The following is a 27,330-nucleotide window of genomic DNA, read 5'->3' on the forward strand; positions in this document are numbered from 1 at the left end:
CTCCATTCACAATAGCATCGAAAAAAATAAAATACTTGGGAATCAATCTCACAAAAGAGGTGAAAGACCTCTACAATGAGAACTACAGAACACTAAAGAAAGAAATTCAAGAAAACCTTAGAAGATGGAAAGATCTCCCATGTTCCTGGATAGGCAGAATTAATATCGTCAAAATGGCTATACTGCCTAAAGTTCTATACAGATTCAATGCAATTCCAATTAAAATCCCAATGATGTACCTCGCAGAAATAGAGCAAGCAATTATGAAATTCATCTGGAAGAATAAAAAACCTAGAATAGCTAAAGCAATCCTCAGTAGCAAGAGCGAAGCAGGGGGTATTGCAATACCAGATCTTCAACTCTACTACAAAGCAATAGTAACAAAAACGGCATGGTATTGGTACCAAAATAGACAGGTAGATCAATGGTACAGAATAGAGGACATGGACACAAACCCAAATAAATACAATTTTCTCATACTAGACAAAGGTTCCAACAATATGCAATGGAGAAAAGATAGCCTCTTCAACAAATGGTGCTGGGAAAACTGGAAAACTATATGCAATAGAATGAAACTAAACCCCTATCTCTGACCCTACACAAAACTCAACTCAAAATGGATCAAGGACCTCGGAATCAGACCAGAGACCCTGCATCTTATAGAAGAAAAAGTAGGTCCAAATCTTCAACTTGTTGGCTCAGGATCAGATTTCCTTAACAGGACTCCCATAGCACAAGAAATAAAAGCAAGAATAAACAACTGGGATAGATTCAAACTAAAAAGCTTTCTCTCAGCAAAGGAAACTATCAGAAATGTTAAGAGAGAGCCTACAGAGTGGGAGAATATCTTTGCCAACCATACCTCAGATAGAGCGCTAATTTCCAGAATCTATAAAGAACTCAAAAAACTCTACACCAAGAATACAAATAATCCAATCAACAAATGGGCTAAGGAAATGAACAGACACTTCACAGAAGAAGATGTACAAGTAATCACCAGATATATGAAAAAATGTTCAACATCCCTAGTAATAAGGGAAATGCAAATCAAAACTACCCTAAGATTTCATCTCACCCCAATTAGAATGGCGATTATCAAGAATACAAACAACAATAGGTGTTGGCGAGGATGTGGTGAAAAAGGAACACTCATACATTGCTGGTGGGGTTGCAAATTAGTGCAACCACTCTGGAAAGCAGTGTGGAGATTCCTCAGAAAGCTTGGAATGGAAACACCATTTGACCCAGCTATCCCACTCCTTGGCCTATACCCAAAGGACTTAAAATCAGCATACTACAGAGATACAGCCACATCAATGTTCATTGCTGCTCAATTCACCATAGCCAGATTGTGGAACCAACCTAGATGTCCTTCAGTTGATGAATGGATAAAGAAACTGTGGCATATTTATACAATGGAATATTACTCCGCAATGAAGAATGATAAAATTATGGCATTTGTAGGCAAATGGTCGAAATTGGAGAATATCATGCTAAGTGAGATAAGCCAATCTCAAAAAACTAAAGGACGAATGATCTCGCTGATAAGCGGATGAGGACATATAATGGGGGGTGGGAGGGGCTAGCATTAGGTTTAGGGTTAGGTTTAGAGTTAGGCTAAGGAGAGCAGTAAGAATGAAGGAAAGAAGGACTGTGTAGAGGGAAAAGAGGGGTGGGAGGGGTGGGAGGGGTGGGAGGGGTGGGGGGGAGGGGAAAAATATAATAAACATCATTACCCTATGTAAACGTAAAAATAAATAAATAAATAAATAAATAAAAAAAAAAGAATTAAGGCTCACCCAGAAACATTAGCTGCCTCTGATAACTGGCAATGTAGTATTTTATAGTGCTTAATAGTTAGACTTTATAATGGGAAACTCTAAATACAAGAGGTTTGTGCCCATTTCAAATAGGTTTTCTTCCAAATGATCTGTTATCTTCAACTGAAAATCTTAACATTGACGTGAATACCCACTTTGAGTTTAGATTTTTGCTTATAGGAAAACAGATCTGCAGCAAATTGAGGAAGAATATCTTCCTCTCTGCCACAGCCACACTCTGGCCTGCACTTAGCCTTCTAAAGTATCTCTTTCCTTCCTTTTTAAAGTGAGAGTAGTTGCAAGGATTGACTTAAATAATATAAACCCCCCCCCCAATGGTCTGGGGTTGTAGCTCAGTGGTAGAGCACTTGCCTAGCATGTGTGATGCACTGGGTTGAATCCTCAGTACTGTGTATAAGTAAAATAAAGGTCCATTGACAACTAAAACAAACAAACAAAAAGGCCCCTCAACCCCACCCCACTGTTGCTGGTTATTATTTCCTTTTATTCTGTTATTTCCTTGCCTTAGCTTCAAACTTCTCTCCCTTTGAAGGGTCACCCAGATGCTTTCTCCTTCACACATACTCCCTACTTAAAAAAAAAAAAAAATCTTGAATACTGGTGATCTGAGAAAATCCTTGCTGTATTCTTTGCTTTGTGTTAGGTGAATCTTCTTATATAACACAGGAAAATGGAAAAGAATACCTAAAACACTGTGAAGATCACAGAAAACTTTCCAAAGGAGATAAGACTTAAATGAATCAGCAGGGAGTTAAAGTGAGTGTGGAGCCTGAGCATCTCAGGATGCAAATGCAGGTAGACAAGGAAAGTGCATGGATCACCTGGAGAGTTGCTGGGGCAAGGCAACACAATATGTGTGATCCACAGATGAGATGGGTCTTACACTGCTATTTATTATTCAGCAACAAGTACAGAAACAGAGTAAGCATTCTCCCTTGTCCAAATGATTAATTTTTAGCAATTTTACTTTATTTTATAAAAGTATGCCTGTGATAGGAAATTGAAAAATATTATCCTTTGTAAGAGAGGATTTAGAGGGTCTAGAGAGTGTGGAAAAAATGAGCCTCAAAAGTATGGGCTAGATTATGAATAACCTATTGGTTACAAAATGATATTCATTTAGATTTTCTGAACCTCCTTGAAAGATATAATTATGGCAGGAAACTTAATCTAGAACTCACAACAACATGAAGAAGAGTGTGAGAGAAGGTAAAAACAGTAGGACAGGTGAGTTAGAGAAAAATTCCAAATATACAAAGGATAAAAGGAAAAGGACATTTTGAAGACTCTGGTAGAGAGAATTAAATAAAAGTGGCTGTCTGAAGATATTGAGTTCAGTATAAAATGCTGGTAGGTTACTGAATGAGATCTATTTTTAAGAAACTGCTAAGTGTATAGAAGACTGAAGGTCAACTGAGTAGCTAGGCTGGAGTTACATACTTGGGAGTAAGAGGTATATGATGGCATCTGACATTGTACAGTACAGATGATAATACCCAGAAGAAATAGTCATTTTATTTTGATATTTACTGTTTTAGAATTAATTTATATTTATACTGATTATACACAAGTTGCTCTAAAAATAACTTTATTTAGTTTATTATTATTATTTTTTAATGTGGTGCTGAGGATCAAACCCAGTGTCTAGGCAAACACAGTGTGCTAGGCAAACACTTTATCATTGAGCCACAACCCCAGCCCCACAAGTTGCTTTTATGTGCATTTAAGTTACAAAAAGTTCTACTAACAAACTGCCTTTCAACTTAAGTGTGGTTATTGATGTGTAAGATATATACTAATAATGCTGACCTGTAAATATATATTACCTGTGAGTTCTACATACATAAGAACGGATCCAGGACTAAAGAGAAGAAAATGATTACTATGGAGCCTAGTGATAAAAGGCAAGTTTCATAGACAAAAGAGGTTGAACTGGAGCCCAGAAAAAACAAATCAATTTCATTTCCTCTGCCCACTAGAATCATTTAGTGGTGGCTAACAGGGATGCCAAGTTAATATTGTTGTGCTTCCTGGCTCAGTGGGAAATGGAGCTGTTGACCCATCAGTCTGCCACAGGTGATGAAAGTCACCCTTTGCGCTGGGGAGAACTTAAGATAAAAACAGGAGAATGTGTTCCTGAAGAGATAACAAATAAAACTAAAGTAACAGTATTTCACATAGTACTATCAGGGTACAAAAATAGAAAATTTTGACTGGAGAAGAGTGTTTACAGCAGAGGATAGTCATAAAAAGGCTGAGGAGGGAAATGTGCATTGCACTGAAAGGAATTCTATAGGTAACCTAACTTACCTGTGCTTTCACATAACACTGATTGGTGCCTTCCTGTTGTTAAAAGCAGCACATAGTAACTGAATAGAATTTGGAGTACATGAAAAACAAGTGAAGCACAATCTCAAGCAAAAGGAGTCACTCTTTCACACATTCTCATTCATACTTCTTACTTAGACATGTCTTTTATAAAACACAACTTTTAAATTACCTTGCATATACTAATTTTAATCTTGACTTTTTTGCAAAAAATAGGACTGGGATGTAACTCAGTGGTAAAGTGCCCCTGAGTTCAATCCCTGGCACCAAAAAAGAAAAAAAAAAAAGTCAAGATTAAAATTAGTATATGCATATTTTTCCTTTGAATTGAAAGGTATTCATGATTCCTTTAACATCTTGCAGGAGGTGGCTCAGTTGTAAAGCACCCCTGGGTGCAGTTCTCATTACCAAATATTAAAAAATTTAAAATATCAAAAAAGTTGCTTATGGTTTACAAAAAACATCACAGCTAAATTACTCTTCAAAATTATTTTACTCTCAACTTATTTAATTTTTTCCCAGATAAGCAACAGTTTATTCTGGGCTATGTATATGCACATTGAATAAAGTATTCAGTTCACAGATGGGTTTGCTGCATCATTCACAATTGAGCTTGCAATGATACAGGCTTATTTATTTATTATTAGAGCTTTAAGGTTATACACAGTAGTTGGGTTTATCCTGAAAAACTCATACATACATGAAAATTAATTTAAGTTTCTTCAAAAATTTTCTACCAATCTTTATTTTCATTGTCAAATGTTTAGTGATAGAGGGTATTTTTCATGATTCCAGATGCTTTCCAATTTGATAGAAAAGTATATTGATGTTTATTTAATTTGCATTTTTTGTTAAAGGGAAACACTTTTCATATTTTAAGACTTCATATATGGGTTATGTTAATAACTCTGCCTCTAATGAAACATTCTATTGACTTAAAAGAACATAAATATTAAAGGTATTAAACCTCATTTGGTATATTTTAGCCAGTATTTCCTATTTTTTCACTTAAATTTTAAGGTGCCCAACATGCATTTTAAAATTTTTTATGTAAAATTGATCAATCATTCCCTTAAAAGTTTCATGCCAATAAAGCTTCAACTTTAAAAGTAGATAGCTACTGATGGTTCTTTCAGCATTAGTTATGAAGTATGGAGCTACTTTACTTTTTGAATAATACACTATCTAAATTATTTATCTGCATATTAAGGAGTCCAATCTTTTACATGCATAGTCAAATTCTATAACAATAAATAAATTACTTTACATATTAAGGGTTATTATTATGTCTCCTATTGTATTTCAACCATCTGTCAATAACTAAAATAGTATTTTAGAAAGATTATTTTGCCAGGATCTGGAATTACTAAGTATGGAGGTTAATCACTAAACATGAAGAGACAAATATGTACCAATCACAGTAATGTCTTACCAATAAGATGTGCCAACAAAAGATTTTTGCTTTGCTATAGTAGCTGACATATTTGCTGCAACCTCAAAATTAACTAGTGAGAAAAAGAATAGAGTAGAATATTTTAATTCTTTTCAGAGCAAGTAATGTTTCTAAGTTTCACAGTTCCAATTATGCTATAGGCATAACATTAAAAATTCAGATGTTTACATCAGGTAATTGTACATAAATTGAATACCTTGATCTTTCTTAGCTTATAACAAACTCATTAAAATAATTTAATAGAATTTACTACAATAAAAAAGTACTTTAATAAGAACAAATTCAATAAAAGTACTTTTATTACAAGCTTACTGAATTTAATTTGGGGAACAAAAAAAGTATTTAAACATATGGACAAAACATTCCTGAATTTCTTTTATCCTAACTTAACAGGGACAGTATCTTACTATTTTTAGAAATGTACTTTTTCTTGATATATTACTTTTTATATTGTTTGTTGTTAAAAAATGGCTATAAAAAACTAAATAGAGTTCATTTTGTCATTTAATATATCAGAAAATTTTACCATCACATATTAAAAATATTAATTATAGAATTATATTCCGTAAGTAATAAACTGTGGCTTAACAGTTTTTCTATTGCTACAAGTATGTATTTTTTTCTAGCATAACTAAATACCTCTAATAATATGACTTTTTCATCTTTAGGAGTAATTTGTACAAAATGAGTCTCAGGACTAAAAATTACTATGCCAAAGTATAAAAATTATTATGATTCAATATAAAAATTAAAATTAAATATGTCAATTCTCATCTAAAATTTTATTGATTTTTGGAAAAAAAATTTGAAATTTGAAACATACCTAATTTTATAATCGCCATGATCTGTTAATAAAATATTTGCACCCCCCAAAAATAGAAATTCTAACAAATTAGCATCAGAAATTTCTTTCAATACAATTAGCAATTTAAACATATAAAATAAACTTACTTTCATATTCCTATGCATTTTTGCCTTTAGTGTGCAAATAGGCAAGACCCTCAGATTTAAAAAATAAAATATATCTGTCATGAGCACTAAAGTCGGATGGCTTGCCTCTTTCCTTCCTCCAGCACCTGCCAGGAGCAGGGTTTGCTCATGCACCCTGAGTTTGTTTTACCCTGGGTGTTTGCACCTCACGAAACTGCCACGCGCATGAGCATAGCTGAGGATCAGAGCAGAAGTGAGGCAGGGCTGCAGCGCGTCTGAGTGGTGGTGACGGTGGTCGTGGCATCCTCCAGAGGTCTCCTGGTTTCCCTGACAGTGTTGGTGCTGTTGCTTCTGGGACTTCTGTGGCCCCACGGGCAAAGGAGCAACGTCACATCACAGAGGAGAACTGGAGGGAATTGCTGGAAGGAGAAAGGGTGATAGAATTGTGAGTGTGGAGCGTTTGTCCTGCGATGCTGGTCAGGTCCCCTTGGAACCTGCTTACCTGACCTCATCTCCTCTTCCTCAGGCAGGCCCCAGCTTCCCCAAACTTTACCTCTCAGTCCCTGAGGGGGCGCCCTGTCTCCTCCGGGTCCCCAGCTCCTTTTCATCTGCACTGTGTTCCAGTGTTCCTTTTCCAGTGCTGTGGTGTGCAGAAGAATTTGTGCTCAGTTGAATTGTCTCTTAACTTTTCTTCAGGACTTTGAGACTGGGATTTGGAAGTCATGGGGTGGGGGTGGAGTCTGACTAGTTTCCATCCTTTATTGATGGACATCCAGACTTATTTTCACTACGTTTTACAGAACAGAATATGAGCACAATCTCTAGCTTTTTGTTTATTCTTAAGAAACTTCCATTCGTGGTGCTGGAATTTGGGGATTTTTGTTGCATATGCTAAGTTGAAATAGGGTTATGTAAAAATATTCATGCACCCCTCCTCACATTCTTTTCTCCCATCTCATTTTTTTTTTTTTTTTTTGCAGCGCTGGGGTTTGAACCCAGGGCCTTGGTGCTTACAAGGCAAGCACTCTACCAACTGAGCTATCTCTCCAGCCCTCCCATCTCATTTTTCCATTGTGGTATTTGCAATGTAGAGAATCCTTGAGTTGTGAATCCTTGGCCTTTGTAAGTGATAGTGCATTAAGAAATTATTACTTTAATTACTACAAACTCTTAAGAGAATTAGGTTGCAGTAGTTTGAACAAAACACTGTGTCTTGTGTCATAGTTCTAACTTAAAGTTCTTTCTGATACTATAGGAAATAAATGCCTTTGTTTTAGATGCTAAATAGTTGTTGGTGGTAGTATGACTGAAAAGAGTGGTATAACAGATATTAACCAATCCAACCATTATTGAATATAGTATGTATACTTCACAATACAATAACCATTAATTGCATTATCATATTTAATTCCCTAATGATAGTTACTATTATCTCATTACACAAATGAGAGATGTCTAATTTATCTGGACAGATATTGGTATATTGTCTTTCTTTGGGCCTCCAGAATAAGCATGGAATAATTGTTAGAACACCTGCTTCTTTAACAAGACTCAGGTATTTTCCTGGATCATGTATGAAGTAAGTTGGCAATTAAGGAAGCAAGTAGTGTGGACATCCCAAAGGGAGAACGCAGAAGACAGTCAGTAAATTTTGAATCATAAAACATAATAACAAAAAATAAAATAGGGGAAAATGTTTAGTATGCACATAATCTGTTGTTGAAACTGTGGAGGAGGGTAAATATAACCAATGGCAGTATTTGTTTTTTTTTATTGTTGTTGTTTTTCATCAGTATCTTGTTTTAGATTTGGGTCTGTAAAATATTTAATGTTAAAAACAATATGTTAAGCATAGAGCTTATGAATTTATATGCAAAATACAGTCAAATATTACTTCAAGATATTTTTAAATTCATTTGATCAAACAGTAAATATAGCATCAGAAGAGGTATTAAGGAGAAAACAACAAACAAAATACACTGACAATGAGTTAAATCCAAATTAGAACATCTATCAGAAATTATAGAAGTGTTTTCCTTCTTTGTCCTTGGCTAAAGATTTAAGGTTCAAGAAGTCTTTAAAAAACACAAGATACAATATATTTGAAAAAAGAAAGGATTGCTGGACAGGATGGCACACAACTTTAATTACAGCCACTCAGGAGGCTGAAGCAATTTCTGTCCCTGATACAAAAAAAAAAAAAAAAAAAGAATTAAAGAAAAAGGAATTAGTATTCTTAACAGTGTACTTTTAATTACAAGTGAATTATTTTCAGTTAATGTATTCCTGATCAGAAGTTGTTATAGAGATATTTTCATTGTGATGTAACTTATTATTAAGGAGTTTGAGTTTTATGTATCATACTACTTTGCTTTATTCTGCAGTCCTGTTTTTGAAATTTTCCCTAAAACAAGTCAAGAAAATATGAATACAGAAATTGTATTTTTGTTTTTTAACATGTGTAGACTTCATTTGTTCTGGTTTTATAAACTGAGGGAAATTAAAATCTACAGTAAAGTAGAAAAGCAAAATTCTAGGGAAAAATTAGGACCTGGATGATTATGAATACCATTTAAATGCTATTATTGTTGGTCATAGAATATATAAACCCAGGGTCTTGGAAACTAACTAGCCAAGAGTTTTATTTAGCCTGCTTTAGTATTTGTGTGGGGGTTAGGTTTTGAAATATTTGTATATAAAAATGCAGGTCTCTAGTTTCTTTTAATATGAATAGCCTTCTTCCTGGACCTGCCATTCCTGTGGCAATCCTGCTGCATAGTAGTAGTAGCTGCCTTAATTTGAAACTTGGATTTCCTCATTCTCCATAGCCCAGGGTACTTTCTATTTTTCCAATGTGTTGCAATTGACTCTGCAGTACAAAATTGTTAAAATGGTAAATTTCAAAAAATATCTTGAGCTTTCTGGTGACCACATGGTAGTAGAAAAATCCAAGGGCTTCTAAAGAGCTGTTTTTCATAAGGCCCTTGTGCCTTTAAAAATTTACTCTAGGGTATGCTTTATTATTGATGGTTATGATCCTTAAATTATACTTCTTAATATCCAGCTTGTTAGACCCATAGTTCTGTTTCAATGTGCATAAAATTAACCACTTTATTTTCAGTTTTTAGTGTAAATATTCTTAATGAATTAAATGTTTAAAATATTCTTGAACTGGGGTTATAGGTCAGTGCTAGAGTGCTTGCCTAGCATGTGTGAGGCACTCAGTTCAATCCTCAGCACTACATAAAATTAAATACAGGTGTAATGTGTCCATCTACAACTAAAATATTTAAAAAATTCTTCATAATTTTGCTTTATCCCAAGATTAGTAATCATGAGAGCACTTAGCTTTTTGTTCTTAAATTATATTTTAGTTATGCACTGTACTGTTCTGCTTGTCAAAATCTTCAACCAGAATGGGAAAGTTTTGCTGAATGGGGAGAAGATCTTGAGGTTAATGTTGCAAAAGTAGATGTTGTGGAGCAGACAGGTACTGTAAGTCTGGATAATTTTGTTTCTTTGCCAATTATGTTGAAATTTATCTTATTTTTAAACATCTTATGCTCTTAACCTTTCATTACATTTTGAAAATATAGTGTTTTGCATCTAGTTAAATTAGTTCAAAATCAGTTAAACTCACTTGACTTATCTCTCTCATGGGGGCTCAGCATGCAATGACTGCAAAAAGCAGACTCCTTAGTTGTATATAGAGCTCATTGTTTGTGTTGTTCTAAGGGAGCTTGAAGACATCATTTGCTCCCTATTCCTGCCCATATAACTTTCTCTTAGCTGTTCTTGTACTCCAGTCTCATGACTATTATGTAAGATGTCTTTGAGAAGTCTTAGAACACTGTGGTCCTAGTAGACATTGGCCAAGTCATTATTTGCAACTCACCAAGTTTCAGAATAAGGGAATGTTTCTTTCAAAGTTAAGGTCACATTCTCTGATTTGACTCTGAAATTGAATTTCAGATTTAATACCTATGATTTGAGGATGTGGGCTCTTAATTACAAAGCCCTAAAATGGTAGTGTCAAATACACTCTTGTCATGGTCCCCTGCCCAAGTGTGGGTCTTGTTCTTGATGCTTCTGTCTTGACCAGCCCCAGTCTTGTTCTTGGTGGTCACAATAAAACTGGGTTCTGGTTGCACTGTCCCAAGTGGTAACAATAGGAGCTCTTTTGTTGACCACTTACCTGTTGCAACTCTCAAGAGTTTTTTATTTCTGGTTTAATCCTCACACAACCTTATTAGATATGTAGTGTACCATATTACAGATAAGAAAACAGGATAATTCTCAGTCATCAATGCTTGACACATGGTTAATAAGAAATGTAAGCTGTAATTGTTATTACCTGTCTTAAGATAAGATTCATAGTCTTTCCCATGTTTAGCAATAAGATAAACTGCCTTTGTTCTTGTATGTCAGTTATGATTTGATTTGAAACCTAAGATCATATTGTATTTTCCCTTGACACATCACTAGTAGTTTTAGTCATACATTAATGTAATTGACCAAGTGCTTACATATATACAAAAATGTCTTCAATGATCAAACTTGATAAACTTTTAAATTGAGCTAATATGGAATAATGTTTTTTCTAAAGTTGCTTTAAGTATATAATTTATATTTGAATTTTTATTACAAATTTCTACTATTTTAGACATAATTTTTATATTCTTAATAGCATTTATATAATTTTGAATCACCTTATACTTAGTGATTGTCCCATATAAAACCAGATGTATGTTCTTTATCACTTGTAGGACTGAGTGTATGGTTTACTATACTATAACTGCTATTCCTACTATTTATCACTAAGTATTTGAAGATTTCCAGTTATGGAGAAGGATGGATCATAGTGTAATTGGAATAGTAGGCCTCTCTCTTGGATCATGTTTGAAGAGTTGAGGTAATCTGATATAGCAAATATTTTAGAGAACTCATTTTGCTTTTATAGTACCCTAAGTTCCTTTAGATAGATGGATAATACTTGAAGTAATCTTTGTTGTCAGAGATTTATAGTTAATTGGTAATTAATGCTCTTGTGAAATGGTGTGAGCCTCTTCAATATAGGAAATGGTTGTAAGCCCAGAGTGCTGGTGTATCCTTTGGGTAATAGGATGAAGGGGAGATCTTGCTGTTTGCTGGAGCAGTTTCTGGAGAACACAGGGTTTAAAGGAAATCTTGGAAGTAAAACTTTTAAGAGTGCAGGGTAAGCATTCCACTCCATGGACATTCTCATAAACAGGAATGTGGTATTTTCAAAAAGTAACTAAGCCTTGAGGAGAAAGTAGGGTGTGATACAGTAGTGTTAAGTCAGAAGGAACAGAAATGTGTAGTCTGGAATATCAGGTCCTTTAGTTTGACTTTATTGGTATTCTAATATGGAGGTAAGAAATCTCAAATCTGTCCACCTGCTGTACCTTGATGTCACCTAGGTCATAAGCTAAATATTAAGAGGGATTTCCCCTCATTTAAAATTTCAAAAACAATGTGGCAATTCTGTTTAGTTTGGTTGTGCATGCTTGTAATCCCAGTGACTCAGGATACTAAGACAGGAGAATCACAAGTTTGAGGCCAGCCTCTGCCACTTAGCAAGACACTGTCTCAGTATAAAAAATAAAAAGGGTTAGAGTTGTAGCTAAGTGGTAGAGCACTCCTGGGTTCAATCCCCAATACTGCCAAAAAGAAAAACAACAGAAAAACAAATTGGCAGTTCCTTATGTATGTCTGTATCTTGTTTCATTTTCCATTTTTTTCCACTTTTTGTCTTACTTCTTTATCCACTCATCCTCCCTTCTTATCTATTTAAATTTCTTTTCTGTGTATCCCATAGGTGCTTCTCTCTCTCCCTTTTCCCTCATTCCTTTTCCCCAAATGTTCCTTAATTGTTTGTAATCAGTATTCTCAATATCACTGAATTTATCTGGAATTTCCTGCCCTTTTTCTCTTAGTCATGGCATTTACCTTGCTTTTTTCTCTTCATTTTTGCCTGTTGCAATCTTACTTGTCCTTCAAAGAACTACTTCAATTCCATCTTCTCCTTAAAACTTTATGTTTTTGAATGGGAGCTTCCTTGTAGTCTTTTTCTCTGAATGGAAGAAGAATCCCCTGTCCCTGTGGTACGTAGTAGGGAACAATGGAGCTTTTGCACTTTAAGATGCACAAGACTGGAGAACAATTAGGACTATTTGACAGAATCCCATACATAGGAAATGGAAAGATGGAGGGGATAGAAGGAAGTGTGCAAAGTTGACTGTAAATAGAACCACTGAAGTCCCTGGGAGGAAAGCACTGCCCCAGATGCTTTCTGTAATTTAAAACTGAATGGCAGAGGTGATGTGACTATGATGGAAAGTTCCACAAAAAACAAACAAAAAGCCTTTAAACATAGTTTTAAAATAGCTAATAAATTTTATGTTTCAGGCATTATTAACTTTTCATATGGTAGTACTTTTAATATGTATGTTATACATAAAACTTAAACATCATTTTCTGAGATTTTTCTGCTTACTGTGCTTCATAGTACTTTCATACTTGAAGAGGGAGAACAAAATCTTAGTCTTATGATTGTGTTTGTGGCTGAGATGTCATCAGTAGTAATTCAATATGTTTCTACATTGCTAATGCTTTTGAATATTAGGATGAACTAAAATGAGGTGAGGAAATACTGAAAAAAATACAAAATTTATTTTCCATTGCTATTAATATTTAATTCTGATCTTTAGTTGTGAGGATGGTGAATTTAGATGCTATCCAGATCTAAGGACTAAGAAGGACTTCATCAACCTTATAAGTGGAAAAAAGTGGAAGAATATTGAACCTGTTTTATCATGGTTTGGTCCAGGTTCTGTTCTGAAAGTATGAGGGATTTTTCTTTTATTTACTTCCCAATTAATTGGAAGAGATAATTATATTTATATTTCATATAAATGAATACATGTACACAGTTTGTTTCTTGGACACTTAAGGCATATTTGGATTTATTATGTGTTTGATATTTTTAGTTATATCTTATAAATCAAACACATATCCTTGATACTTATTAAGCTATGTGAGGCCATTCTGTAGAATTAAGCTTAGTGCCTTTTTAGGAATATTTTAGATGCTTAGATTTGATCATATGTGTCATTAAAAACTTAATAGTGCCCCAAAGACTGAAGAGTGTAATGGGCATGTGGTAATTTGAGAGACTCAAACATTATTTACATATATTACCTTTAAACTCCTTGATGTACAGTGATTAATTATGTGTGATTATTCTGTCCATCTAAATTGTATGGATAATGTATCTGAACAATATCTAATCATATGATTAATCCCTGAGCTTAAATTTAGTTAGAAGATACGTTTTTTTATATACCAGTTAGGATTGTGATTGGCAAGTCTATTTTCTGCTACACCGTTGGAGTGGAAGGCCTCAGTGGTCATTCAAGAGACTTTTAGGAATGGTGAGTTTCATGAAGGTTATCTTGTTCTCATCTTATTCTAGTCTCCTCACCATACTTGCCCTTGGGAGAGATGTGGTATGGATAACCAACCATCAGAGAAAAGTGCTTTGGATTCTGGGATTGGGAGAAAGATCAACTCTAAGCAGTAGTTTGTAATTGAAGTGTGCCTTTTCCTTTTATGTCTCCAGATCATTCTTTAGATATCAGAACTTCTCATTGAACCATCATGTCCAGTGCAATGATGGAACCTAGTATTCTTGATATAGTTTAATCAGTGCAGAAAATAGTGAAACCACACAGAAGTTTAAGTTCTTTGATGCTATTCCTACTTGTATTTGTTGTTGCTGTTGTTGTTGTTGTTGTTGTTGTCATACTGGGAATTGAGCCCAGGAGTTCTCTGCCACTAAGCTATATCCACAATCAATTTTATTTTATTTATTTATTTTGTGGGGGTGCTGGTAATTGATCTCAGTGGGCAGTCAACCACTGAGTCACATCCTCAGGCCTGTTTTGTATTTTATTTGGAGACAGGGTCCCACTGAGTTGCTTGGCACCTTGTTTTTGCTGCAGCTGGTTTTGAACTCATGATCTTCCTGCCTCAGCCTCCAGAGCCATTGCAATTATAGACATGCACTACCCCACTCACCTGCTTTTATTTTCATTTTGAGTTTGGGTCTTGCTAAGTTGCTGAGACTGGCCTCAAATTTTTGACCCTCCTGTCTTGGCCTCCCAAGTTGCTGGGATTATAGGCCTGCACCACTATACCCAGGTGTCCACTTGGCATGTTAAACCACAAAGATAATATGAATAAACCTGTTTTCAATGTTGAATTTAAAATGTAACTGATTTTTTAAAATATTTTAAGTGAATCTTATCCTTTTTTGTGGTAGAGAAGGCAATAGCTTGTAAGTTTCTGTGTAATCTTAAAGTCAGCAGGCTGTACCTTTTTTTATTGGGAGACTGTGTAGAGGGGGCATGGCAAGTGTAAGCTTCGCAGGTTCATCCACCCCATCATTTTTCATTGGATTAAGCCATCCTTTCTCTTGTCCATGAAAAATTCCTTGGGAACACCAACTCTACTTCTTGCTAAAGGTGATATTGTTTGAAACAAACAAACTCTTCTTTTGAAGCATGCTTTTTTTCTAACTGCCCATTTAAACTACCTGCATTTAATTTCATAAAAATAATTTTTACTTATGATTTATTTCTTACATAGTCATTTATATATCATTGCAAGTTGTCAAATTGTGCTATTACAAATTTTAATTTTTAACAAAATAGGAAAGGTAATTTTGTTTTGGAAGTGCTGAGGGTAAAATCCAGAGCCTGAACATTCTGGGCAAGTAATCTGCCACTGTGTTACATCCCTAGCAAGAGAGAAGTGATTTTATTTGGCAAGAGTCCTATTAACAAGTGTCCCAAATTGTTTCTTCAGGCATCCTTGTATTGTTTTTATTTTTTGGAGGATTTTAAGGGTGAATAAGAATTGCCATTTCCAACTGATTTCATAGAGCTCATAGCCAGTTGTGGTCAGTAGTTGGTCAGTATTTTGAGGAATCATCAGATGAAAGTTATAAGTGAATTTTAAACTGTAAGCAGAGGTGCATGCCTGTAATCCCAGCTACTTGGGAGGCTAAGACAAGAGTATCTAGGTTTGGTACCAGACTTGGTAATTTAGCAAGACCCTGTCTCAAAAGAAAAAGGGAAGGGGGATGTAGCACAGCAGTAGAATACTTATTACCTAGGATATGCAAGATCCTGCCTTTAATCCTGAGTAATGGGGGGGGGAGGAAAAGAAAAAGTAACCATTGAAAACTGTAAAAAGAAAGAAAGAGTACCAAGTATTTTATTTATGAGATGATCAGGTGATGGCAACCTTTCAGAAACTTAGATTTTATGAACAAACCTTATTACAGTCATGAAATGAGTGAGTGGTAACTTTTCTTAATAGTAGCAATAATATCCATTGTTGGGAGAAATTATGGACTAGAAAATAGAAATTACAGACAATGCTGTGTATCTTACTCAGTTTTTAAATCATCTCTTTTTTGGATGAGTAGTATGTCAACACTCTTTTGGATGTCTGTGAACATCAGGCTATGGATTAAAAGTTTTCTATCTTTATCATTTTTTTAAAGAAACCAATTTTAATTCGTTTTTTTCCTTTTGATTTCAGACTTGCTGCAACTATTATTTTCAAGACCTTGGATTACTCCTTTGGGGATCATACATATTTTTGCTTTAGCAACTTTGCTTTCAGGATTGGCTTTAGTACTTGTGAGTACTTAGTTTTTAGAGCACTAAAATATTTTAAAATAATAAATTGCATTAGTTGTATTATATGTAATGATTCTGTTTATTTTTACAGTGTATGATATTTGTAGCAAATTGCCTCATCCATCAAGAAGGCACAACTATAGCCATACCTTTTAATAAGTATATTTTAAAATGTTTTTGTTTCTGGAGATTTATTTGTTTTTTGCTATGTGAATCTGAGGCCTAGCACATGCTAATAAACAAGCTTTTTACTACTGAGCTACATCCCCAACCCTGAAGTGTTTATATTTTTATTCACTTGTAATTCCCTTCATTTCTGTAAACACAGTTACACACTTAGTAGTTTCCTCTTCTGCTTTTGTTCCTAAGTTTAGAGTGGTGGCCTCTATCATTTGTATAAATGAATGGGGAGATGTGTACATCATGTGAAAATGGTAGCCCAGTGAATTCTGGAATATTATTTTCTTGACTCACAGAGAATTTCAATATTGCATTTAACTTGTAGCTATTTAGTAACATTGATCATCTGATGTCAGTATGTTTGCATACTTCATGTTATTCATGGATATGTTTCAGTATACTTGAGTCAAAATTTTAATTTTTAGGTGAATATACTCTACTCTTAAAGTCATTCACTATGATAGTGGCCATTTTTGAAGCTTATTCTTTGTTCCAGCCAATTTTCATTCTTTTGGTAGAATATTGGGAAAAAGCATTTCCTGTAGATTTTCTGGATTGATATTGACCTGAACTGAACTGTAAAATGAATCTATATAATTCTAAGTATTTATTTCTGCTGCCTGTTGTAATACAAGTACTTCCCAATGTTTTATTTTTGATCTTGGAAAAGTGTGCTGGTGGTATAAGCCCTCATACTTTCAGTTAGTAAGGAAATTGGACTTTTCTGTTATCTATTGACTTTTCAGCAACTTTGTAGTTGACTGCTTAGGTGAAATGGTTTCCATTTTTTAGTTGAGGAAACTAAGGTTGAGAGAGATGAGGGATTTCTTCAAAGTCACACAGAAATTGCAGAGCAGAGTGTAACCCTAAATCAAACACATGACAATCATGATATTTCCTGTATTTTGCTGCCCTTCTTAAGATTTATTGAGATCAAAACTCCTGAAATGAAATCAGTGAATATATCACTTACAGTGTACCTATCCCTCCCAGATAGTTGTGTTGATGGTGAAAGGGGCAGTTATGAGGTAAGTAATAATTCTGTACTCCAGAGGCTACTGACCTGCAGGAAAAAAGTAAACACAGATTATTTAAAAGATAAATTTATTATCATGTGTAAGATTTTTGAAGTGATATGAAAATAATTCATTCACCAACTCTTAAGGTGTGAATAAAAAATAACATTTGATTTAGCAAATACAAAAGATAACTATATAGAAATACTTTTTATTATTAGTTTTATTGATTACTCTTCTGTACTTTTCCTCTAAGTTCTGTAGCTGTCATAAAATTTGCAGATTGATAGGGTGCAACTGACCTTAGATCCCATAGATATACAAGTCATGCTAAATCACACTATATAGACTGAATCATTTTGGGGGCAATTGCCAGAGTCTCCATCAAAGTCATCTGCTGAGAAGGTACTCTGGGAGTCTGCATAGATTAATTTCTGTTTTTAATAAGCATAGGTATTGGAGTTAGAGATGTCTTCCAATTGGAGCAACCTTGAACGTGTATTGTACTTGCCAGGTGAACTTGTTGCAACAGATTGATGGTCCCTGCCCTGGGTTTTGGAATCACGTTCTGTGATGAGGCTGGGAATTTGCATTTCTGATAAATTCTAGGTGAAGTTAATGTTGCTGATCTTAAGACCTCTCTTTGAAAAATGCTGTATTGGATAAAATGGTTACCAATAGAAAGCTGTATAGTTCTCTGCCCATGAAAGAATTAGGTGTTGACATATAAATGCTTTAAAAATAGTGACTCTGGTTGGTTTCCCTCTATGGAATAAACTGTGGGATTTATCCATTGTATACACAGAAGGATGTAATTTCTCAAAAGAGGGGGTTGGAACAGTGAACAGATATAATTTTAGAAATTTTCTGAAATGAACAAAAAGAAATGGCAGAGATGATATTGTACATCTTTTAACAAGTTACAAGAAAATTAATTTCCTTAGAAATTATTAAAAATGACAACTAATTCATGTGAAACTACTTAAGTTTTTCTCTTCTCTACTGATGTCCACAGTAAAGTTACTATAATAGACTATACCTTGTAATAACTTAATTTGGAGAGATTGAAAAGCATAAAGTAATAATTTTTCTAAATGTATTTCTAAAAGATAGGTCTGTAATACATTATCCTAATGATGCATAATAAGTTCTTAGTATTCACTCTGCATATGCTTAGGCAATTTGTTTTCCTTTAGTGACATAATTGAAAGATAACTAATCTAAACTTTAATGTGATGATACCCCTTCTGGAGCATGCCTCATGTTTTGAATTGTTTTCCCTTATAAGTGTATGAATTGTTTAGAAAAAAAAACTCAGTCTATTTTTTGATCATGTAGCAAGAAGTCTAAGGACAGAATTGAGGAGATCCTTAGGACCCAGATGATGATATTAAGATACTGTGTTTCTTAATACCTCAGTTCTCCTTACCTTGTTGCAGTCTCAGCTCTGAGTGACTCTTTGTCACAAGATAATCAAAGAAAACCATCACTCACAGGGAGGAAGAAGGAAATCCACTTTCTTCTTATACTTCCCTAACTTTGAGAGAAGTCACAGTGCATTCCACTTGTAAAGGACTCACTTCAAAGATTTACTTTAAACCATGGTTTCCCAAGCTTGACTTTATTGCCCTTTTAAGCAGATGATTTTTAATTGTATAAACTACTTTTTGTATATTGTTGGATGCTCAAAGGTATCTCAGTAGTTGCTAGTAGCACCACCCAGCTCCTCCCCCAGATGTAACATCCCAAAGATATCCCCAGACATTGCAAAGTGTTTCTTGGGGGACAGTATTATTCTTGGTAAAAAAAAAAAAAAAACACTGTTGTAAACTGTAATATTCACTGGAACAATGCGGAATGTGTCATGCGTAGGGTCTTTTGACCCAGTATAAAGTGGAATGCCATGCAGACAAAACATTAAGTTGTCTATGACTGGGAATTTCTTCTCATAGTTTGCTCTACTTATTAATGCTCTCCCCAGTTCTGAGTTGCCTAGGATTCTCAACAATCTAGAATTAGTGAACATAGTAAAACTCATGGGCCCAATTTCCTTTCAGTATGCTCTGAGTTTAAGTTAATTAGCAATTGGCCCTGTAACAAATATAATATATGTATGTGCACATACTTAAATATTCATTGAACTGTACACTTAAAATGTTTTATTTTATGTAAATTTTATTGTTAGTAATTTACCTTAATAAGATGATGAAGGGAAACCACATTTATGAGACTAGAAAAAATGAACAACAATATGATTTTTAACTGTACCTATTGTGATTTCTTTTTCCCTGGGAACTGAAGCAGGATAGCATTGAAGTTTTAATATACTTGTAGAACAAAATATTAATAGCAAATTAATGTAAGATCTGCTTAATGCAGTACAGATTCTTAAGTTTTCCACATTCACAGCATTAATGCTTATTGATTAATTATGGTTCAGTTTATAGATAAGTAGGTAATTAGAATAAGTATGGCAAGTACAATGGATCTTCCTACCAGTTTTTATAATCTTCACTGTTTTCTTAATAATTTATTCCTTTTGGACATCCAAACAAAAATAAATGCTAAGGCAGTCATACACATATGAATCATTGTATCTTGATTTGAATCTAAAACAAATCTATATCAACAACAACATATTTCTGGTCCTTGTCTTTAAGAAAAATCATTACCAGAATTTTTTCAATCTTAGAAAAAAGTGGAGGAGGAACAAGAGGCAGGTGAAGAAGATGTTTCAGAAGAGGAAGCTGAAAGTAAAGATGGAGCAAAGATTTTTCACAGAATGCCATAAGACAATGCTCTCTGGGTCCATGGTTTTCCATTGATGAATCCTAGTTAATTCTTTTTTTTTTTTTTTTTGGAAACAAATGGGATACATGTTGTTTCTCTGTTTGTACATGGCGTAAAGGCATACCATTTGTGTAATCATAAATTTACATAGAGTAATGTTTGATTCATTCTGTTATTTTTTTCCCTTCCCCCCACCCCTCCCACCCCTCCCACCCCTCTTTTCCCTCTATACAGTCCTTCCTTCCTCCATTCTTGCCCCCCTCCCTAACCCTAACTCTAACCCTAAAACTAACCACTCCCACCCCCCATTATGTGTCATCATCCACTTATTAGTGATATCATTCATCCTTTGGTATTTTGAGATTGGCTTATCTCACTTAGCATGATATTCTCCAATTTCATCCATTTGACTGCAAATACCATAATTTTATCATTCTTTATGACTGAGTAATATTCCATTGTATATATCTACACCACATTTTTTTATCCATTCATCAATGGAAGGACATCTAGGTTGGTTCCACAATCTGGCTATTGTGAACTGAGCAGCTATGAACATTGATGTGGCTGTATCTCTGTAACATGCTGATTTTAAGTCCTTTGGGTATAGGCCAAGGAGTGGGATAGCTGGGTCAAATGGTGGTTCCATTCCAAGTTTTCTAAGGAGTCTCCACACTGCTTTCCAGAGTGGCTGCACTAATTTGCAGCCCCACCAGCAATGTATGAGTGTACTTTTCTCCCCACATCCTCGCCAACACCTGTTGTTGCTTGTATTCTTGATAATCGCCATTCTAATTGGGGTGAGATGGAATCTTAGGGTGGTTTTGATTTGCATTTCTCTTATTACTAGAGATGTTGAACATTTTTCCATACGTTTGTTGATTGCTTGTATATCTTCTTCTGTGAAGTGTCTATTCATTTCCTTAGCCCATTTGTCGATTGGATTATTTGCATTCTTGGTGTAGAGTTTTTTGAGTTCTTTATAGATTCTGGAGATTAGTGCTCTATCTGAAGTATGATTGCCAAAGATTTTTTCCCACTCTGTAGGCTCTTTCTTCACATTGCTGATAGTTTCCTTTGCTGAGAGAAAGCTTTTTAGTTTGAATCTATCCCAGTTATTGATTCTTGCTTTTATTTCTTGTACTATGGGAGTCCTGTTGAGGAACTCTGGTCCTAAGCCGACATGTTGAAGCTCTGGACCTACTTTTTCTTCTATAAGATGCAAGGTCTCTGCTCTGAATCCAAGATCCTTAATCCATTTTGAGTTTAGTTTCATGCATGGTGAGAGATATGGGTTTAGTTTCATTCTGTTGCATATGTATTTCCAATTCTCCCAGCACCATTTGTTGAAGAGGCTATCTTTTCTCCATTGCATATTTTTGGCCCCTTTGTCTAGTATGAGAAAATTGTATTTATTTGGGTTTGTGTCCCTGTCCTCTATTCTGTACCATTGATCTAACATTCTATTTTGGTACCAATACCATGCCGTTTTTGTTACTATTGCTTTGTAGTAGAGTTGAAGATCTGGTATTGCGATACCCCCTGCTTCACTCTTTCTGCCAAGGATTGCTTTAACTATTCTGGGTTTTTTATTCTTCTAGATGAATTTCATAATTGCTTGCTCTATTTCTGTAAGGTACATCATTGGAATTTTAACTGGAATTGCATTGAATCTGTATAGCACTTTTCGTAGTATGGCCATTTTGACAATATTAATTCTTCCTATCCAAGAACATGGGAGATCTTTCCATATTCTAAGGTTTTCTTTAATTCATTCTTTAGTGTTCTGTAGTTCTCATTGTAGAGGTCTTTCACCTGTTTTGTGAGATTGATTCCCAAGTATTTTATTTTTTTCGAAGCTATTGTGAATGGGGTAGTTTTCCTAATTTCTCTTTCTGAAGATTCATCGCTTATGTATAAAAATGCCTTAGATTTATGTGCATTGATCTTATATCCCGCTACTTTACTGAATTCACTAATGAGATCTGAAAGCTTTCTGGTGGAATTTCCTGGTTCCTCTAAGTATACAATCATATCATCAGCAAATAGGGATAGTTTGAGTTCTTCTTTTCCTATTCATATTCCTTTAATTTCTTTGGTCTGTCTATTGCTCTGGCTAGAGTTTCAAGGATGATATTGGAAAGAAGTGGTGAAAGAGGGCATCCCTGCCTTGTTCCAGTTTTTAGGGGGAATGCTTTCAGCTTTTCACCATTTAGAATGATATTAACCATGGGCTCAGCATAGATGGCCTTTACAATGTTAAGGAATGTTCCCACTATCCCTATTTTTTCTAGTGTTTTGAGCATGAAGGGTGCTGTATTTTATCAAATGCATTTTCTGCATCTATTGAAATAATCATGTGATTCTTGACTTTAAGTCTATTGATATGGTGAATGACATTTATTGATTTCCTGATGTTGAACCAACCTTGCATCCCTGGGATGAAACCCACTTGATCATGGTGCACTATCTTTTTAATATGTTTTTGTATGCGATTTGCTAAAATTTTGTTTAGAATTTTTGCATCCATGTTCATTAAGGATATTGGTCTGAAATTTTCTCGATTTGTCTCTGTCTGGTTTAGGTATCAGGGTAATATTGGCTTCATAGAATGAGTTTGGGAGGGTTCTTTCCTCTTCTATTTTATGGAATACTTTGAGAAGTATTGGAATGAGCTCTTCTTTAAAGGTTTTGTAGAACTCGGCTGAGAACCCATCTGGTCCCAGACTTTTCTTTGTTGGTAGGCCTTTGATGACTTCTTCTATTTCATTACTTGAAATTGGTCTATTTAAATTGTGTATGTCCTCCTCGTTCAGTTTAGGCAATTCATATGACTCTAGAAACCTGTTGATGTCTTTGAAATTTTCTATTTTGTTGGAGTATAGATTTTCAAAATAGCTTCTAATTATGTTTTGTATTTCAGTCGTGTCTGTTGTGATATTTCCTTGTTCATTCTGAATTTTAGTGATTTGGGTTTTCTCTCATCTCTTTGTTAGTGTGGCTAAAGGTTTATCAATTTTGTTTATTTTTTCGAAGAACCAACTATTTATTTTGTCAATTTTTTGTATTGTTTCTTTTGTTTCAATTTCGTTGATTTCAGCTCTGAGTTTAACTCTTTCCTGTCTTCTACTACTTTTGGTGTTGGCCTGTTCTTTTTCTAGGGCTTTGAGCTGTAGTGTTAGGTCATTTATTTGTTGAGTTTTACTTCTTTTATTAAATGCGCTCCATGAAATAAATTTTTCTCTAAGTACTGCTTTCATAGTGTCCCAGAGATTTTGATATGATGTTTCTTTGTTCTCATTTACCTCTAAGAATTTTTTAATTTCCTTCCTAATATCTTCTGTTATCCATTCATCATATAATAGCATATTGTTTAATCTCCAGGTGTTGGAGTAGTTTCTGTTTTTTACTCTTTCATTTATTTCTAACTTCAATCAATTACGATCTGATAGAATACAAGGTAGTGTCTCTATCTTCTTGTATTTGCTGACATTAGCTTTGTGGCATAATATATGGTCTATTTTAGAGAAGGATCCATGTGCTGCTGAGAAGAAAGTGTATTCGCTCTTGGTTGGATGGTATATTCTATAAATGTCTGTTAAGTCTAAATTATTGATTGTGTTATTGAGATCTATGGTTTCTTTGTTCAATTTTTGTTTGGAAGATCTGTCCAGTGGTGAGAGAGGCTGTTAAAATCACCTAGTATTATTGTGTTATGGTCTATTTGGTTTCTAAAATTGAGAAGGATTTGTTTGACATACATGGATGAGCCACTGTTTGGGGCATAGATGTTTATGATTGTTATATCTTGCTGATTTATGCTTCCCTTAAGCAGTATGAAATGTCCTTCTTTATCCCTTCTGACTAACATTGGCTTGAAGTCCACATTATCTGAAATGAGGATGGATACTCCAGCATTTTTGCTGAGTCCATGTGCATGGTATGTTTTTCCCCATCCTTTCACCTTCAGTCTATGGGTATCTCTTTCTATGAGGTGAGTCTCTTGCAGGCAACATATTGTTGGATCTTTCTTTTTAATCCAATCTGCCAGTCTATGTCTTTTGATTGATGAATTCAGGCCATTAACATTCAGGGTTATTATTGAGATATGATTTGTATTCCCCGTCATTTGGTTCATTTTTTAAATTTTATTTATTGATTTATTTATTTATTTTTTGACACAACATGTTTTCTCCTTTATTTGACAGTTCCTTTAGGATAATTTCTCCCTTTGCTGATTTGCTTCTTTGTTTTTTTATCTCTTCCTCATGGAATATTTTGCTGAGAATGTTCTGTAATGCTGGCTTTCTTTTTGTAAATTCTTTTAGTTTTTGTTTATCATGGAATGATTTTATTTCATCGTCAAATTTGAAGGTAAGTTTTGCTGGGTGTAAGATTCTTGGTTGGCATCCATTTTCTTTCAGAGCTTGAAAAATGTTGTTCCAGGCCCTTCTAGCTTTTAGGGTCTAGATTGAAAAATCTGCTGATATCCGCATTGGTTTCCCCCTGAATGTAATTTGGTTCTTTTCTCTCACAGCCTTTAAAATTCTGTCTTTATTTTGTATGTTAGGTATTTTCATTATAATGTGCCTTGGTGTGGGTCTGTTGTAATTTTGTGTATTTGGAGTCCTATAAGCCTCTTGAACTTGGTTTTCCATTTTATTCTTCAGATTTGGGAATTTTTCTGATATTATTTCATTGAATAGATTGTTCATTCCTTTGGTTTGTTTCTCTAAGCCTTCCTCAATCCCAATAATTCTCAAATTTGGCCTTTTCATGATATCCCATAGTTCTTGCAGATTCTGTTCATGATTTCTTACCATCTTCTCTGTTTGTTCAACTTTGTTTTCGAGGTTAAATATTTTGTCATCAATATCTGAAGTTCTGTCTTCCAGGTGTTCTATCCTATTGGTTACGCTTTCTATGGAGTTCTTAATTTGGTTTATTGTTTCCTTCATTTCAAGGATATCTGTTTGGTTTTTTTTCAATATCTCTAACTCTTTATTGAAATGATCTTTTGCTTCCTGTATTTGCTCTGTTATCTGTCGATTGGTGTGATCATTCAATGCCTGCATTTGCTCTTTCATCTCATCATTTGCTTCCCTAATCATTTTAATTATGTACATTCTGAGCTCCCTTTCTGTCATTTCTTCTGCCATGCTGTCATTGGATTTTATTGATGTAACATCTAGATTTGTTTGGGGCATTTTCTTCCCTTGTTTTCTCATATTGTTCAGGAATCAGTGGGTCATTAAGATATTGCAGATTTCCTCTATCGATTTATAATATCCCTGAAGATTGCTAGTATATCCCCTCTTATCCTTCAGTAGCCTGAAGTCTTGGAGGAAGTTGAAAATGCGGAGCTCCACGAAGAAGCTGCCTCTCTAGGGGTGGTGACCCTCAGGTGGGGTATATTCCCTTCTACTGGCCAGAGGTGCCTCCACTTTTTGACCAATGGTCATCCAAAGGGGAACTAGGCTGCGGACTGAGGCAAGGCCTGTTTGTGCCTGTGTCTCTGGTTTTACTGTCCCTGTGGGAAAACCTCACCCGGCAGGGAAGACTCACCCGATGTGGAGGTCTCGCTGGTCAGTTCTTCTTCTAGAGGTTCCCCACAATCTACAACTACCGCCTGGGCTGGGCTGTCTTCCTCTGCAACGTTCCCAGGGGCCCGGACCTACCTCCTGGGCCTGGAAGCCTCACCCTTTGCAGATGAGTCTCCTTAGGCTGCCTCTCCTCAGAGAATCTGCCCGCAGTCCTGGAAACTTCACTCCACCCCTAGGCATGTCTCTGTGTGGCTCTTCCAGCAAGAAGCCGCCTAGCTCCTGGGACCCTGCCCTAAACCTAATCGTCTGGCTATGTGGCCCCTCCTCTGAGCCGCCACCTGGAGCCCCATACAATAGCTCTGAGACCCAGAGACCTGCCACACACCTCCTCCTCTGGACAGCCACCTGGTTTCAGACGCAGTCACTAGGAGTCCAAGCAACTCACTTTCTCTCTCCTCCTCCCGCCAACCGCCTGTAGCCCTAGGCAGTCACTCTGAGTCCAAGTGACCCGCCCTGTTCCTCCTCCTCCTCCTCGGGGTAGCCCCCCAGGTGTTCAGGAGCGGTGGCTCCAAGAACAAGTGACCCACCACGCTCCTCCTCCATGCCACTGGTGTTCTGGAGCGGTCGCTTTGAGTCCAATCAACTCACCACTCGCCTCCTCCTCTGGCAACCGCCTGTGGCTCTGATGCAGTCTCTCCTAGACCAAGCTACCTGCCTCACTCCTCCTCTTCCTCTGGGCACCCCCCCAGGTGTTCAGAAGCGGTCATTCTGAGTCCAAACAGTTCGCCACGCAGCTCCTCCTCTGGCAAATGCCTGTGGCTCTGATGCAGTCACTCCTAGAACAAGCGACCCGCCGTGCTCCTCCTCTTTCTCCGGGCAGCCCCCCAGTGTTCAGAAGCAGTTGTTCTGAGTCCAAACAGCTCGTCACGCAGCTCCTCCTCAGGCAGCCGCCTGGAGCCCCAGTGGTCGCTCCAAGTCCAAGCACTGTGCTGAGCCGCCTCCTCTACAATGATCACAGTGGTCCCTGAGTTAATTCTTATGGATACCTTAATATCATGGTTTTAACAAAAACTTGAAGGTTGATCATTAGTTTTTATGTGAACTGTGACTTACATATTACAGGGTTTGATGTAGATTGTTGGATTGCACAGTTTTATTTAAGAAAATAAAAACAGGTATAAAAGTCTGTAATATGATTTAAGAACATTGTGGTGGTTTAAGCAATATTTAATTTTGGAATATTTCATGGCAAGCAGAGAGATTTGTGTGTTTGTTTAATAATAACCTGTTTCAAGTCTGAATTGAAAAATATTACATTTCCCAAGGATTGCATGATTTTGGTATTTAAGATTAGAGAAAAGTTTTCTCATTTGATATGATTTTTCTGTTTCACTGTGTGAAATAAAGAATATATTTCCCATAAATGGAAACTTTTTGCCCATTGTTTTGAGAAATGCATGTTTTAGTGATAACTGTGGTCTTTTAGGGATATAGTTCAAAATTTTTTCATATTTTAAA

General features: G+C 35.5%; 2 pseudogenes; both read left to right on the forward strand.

Moving 5' to 3' along the window:
- The window catches only part of LOC124974173 (coiled-coil domain-containing protein 138-like), a 467,681-nt pseudogene that overhangs the window by 389,009 nt on the left and 51,342 nt on the right, over positions 1–27,330 (forward strand).
- LOC124974183 (uncharacterized) lies at positions 10,153–10,304 on the forward strand (annotated as a pseudogene).

This window comes from Sciurus carolinensis, unplaced genomic scaffold (genome assembly GCF_902686445.1).
Source record: "Sciurus carolinensis unplaced genomic scaffold, mSciCar1.2, whole genome shotgun sequence".
NCBI lineage: Eukaryota > Metazoa > Chordata > Mammalia > Rodentia > Sciuridae > Sciurus > Sciurus carolinensis.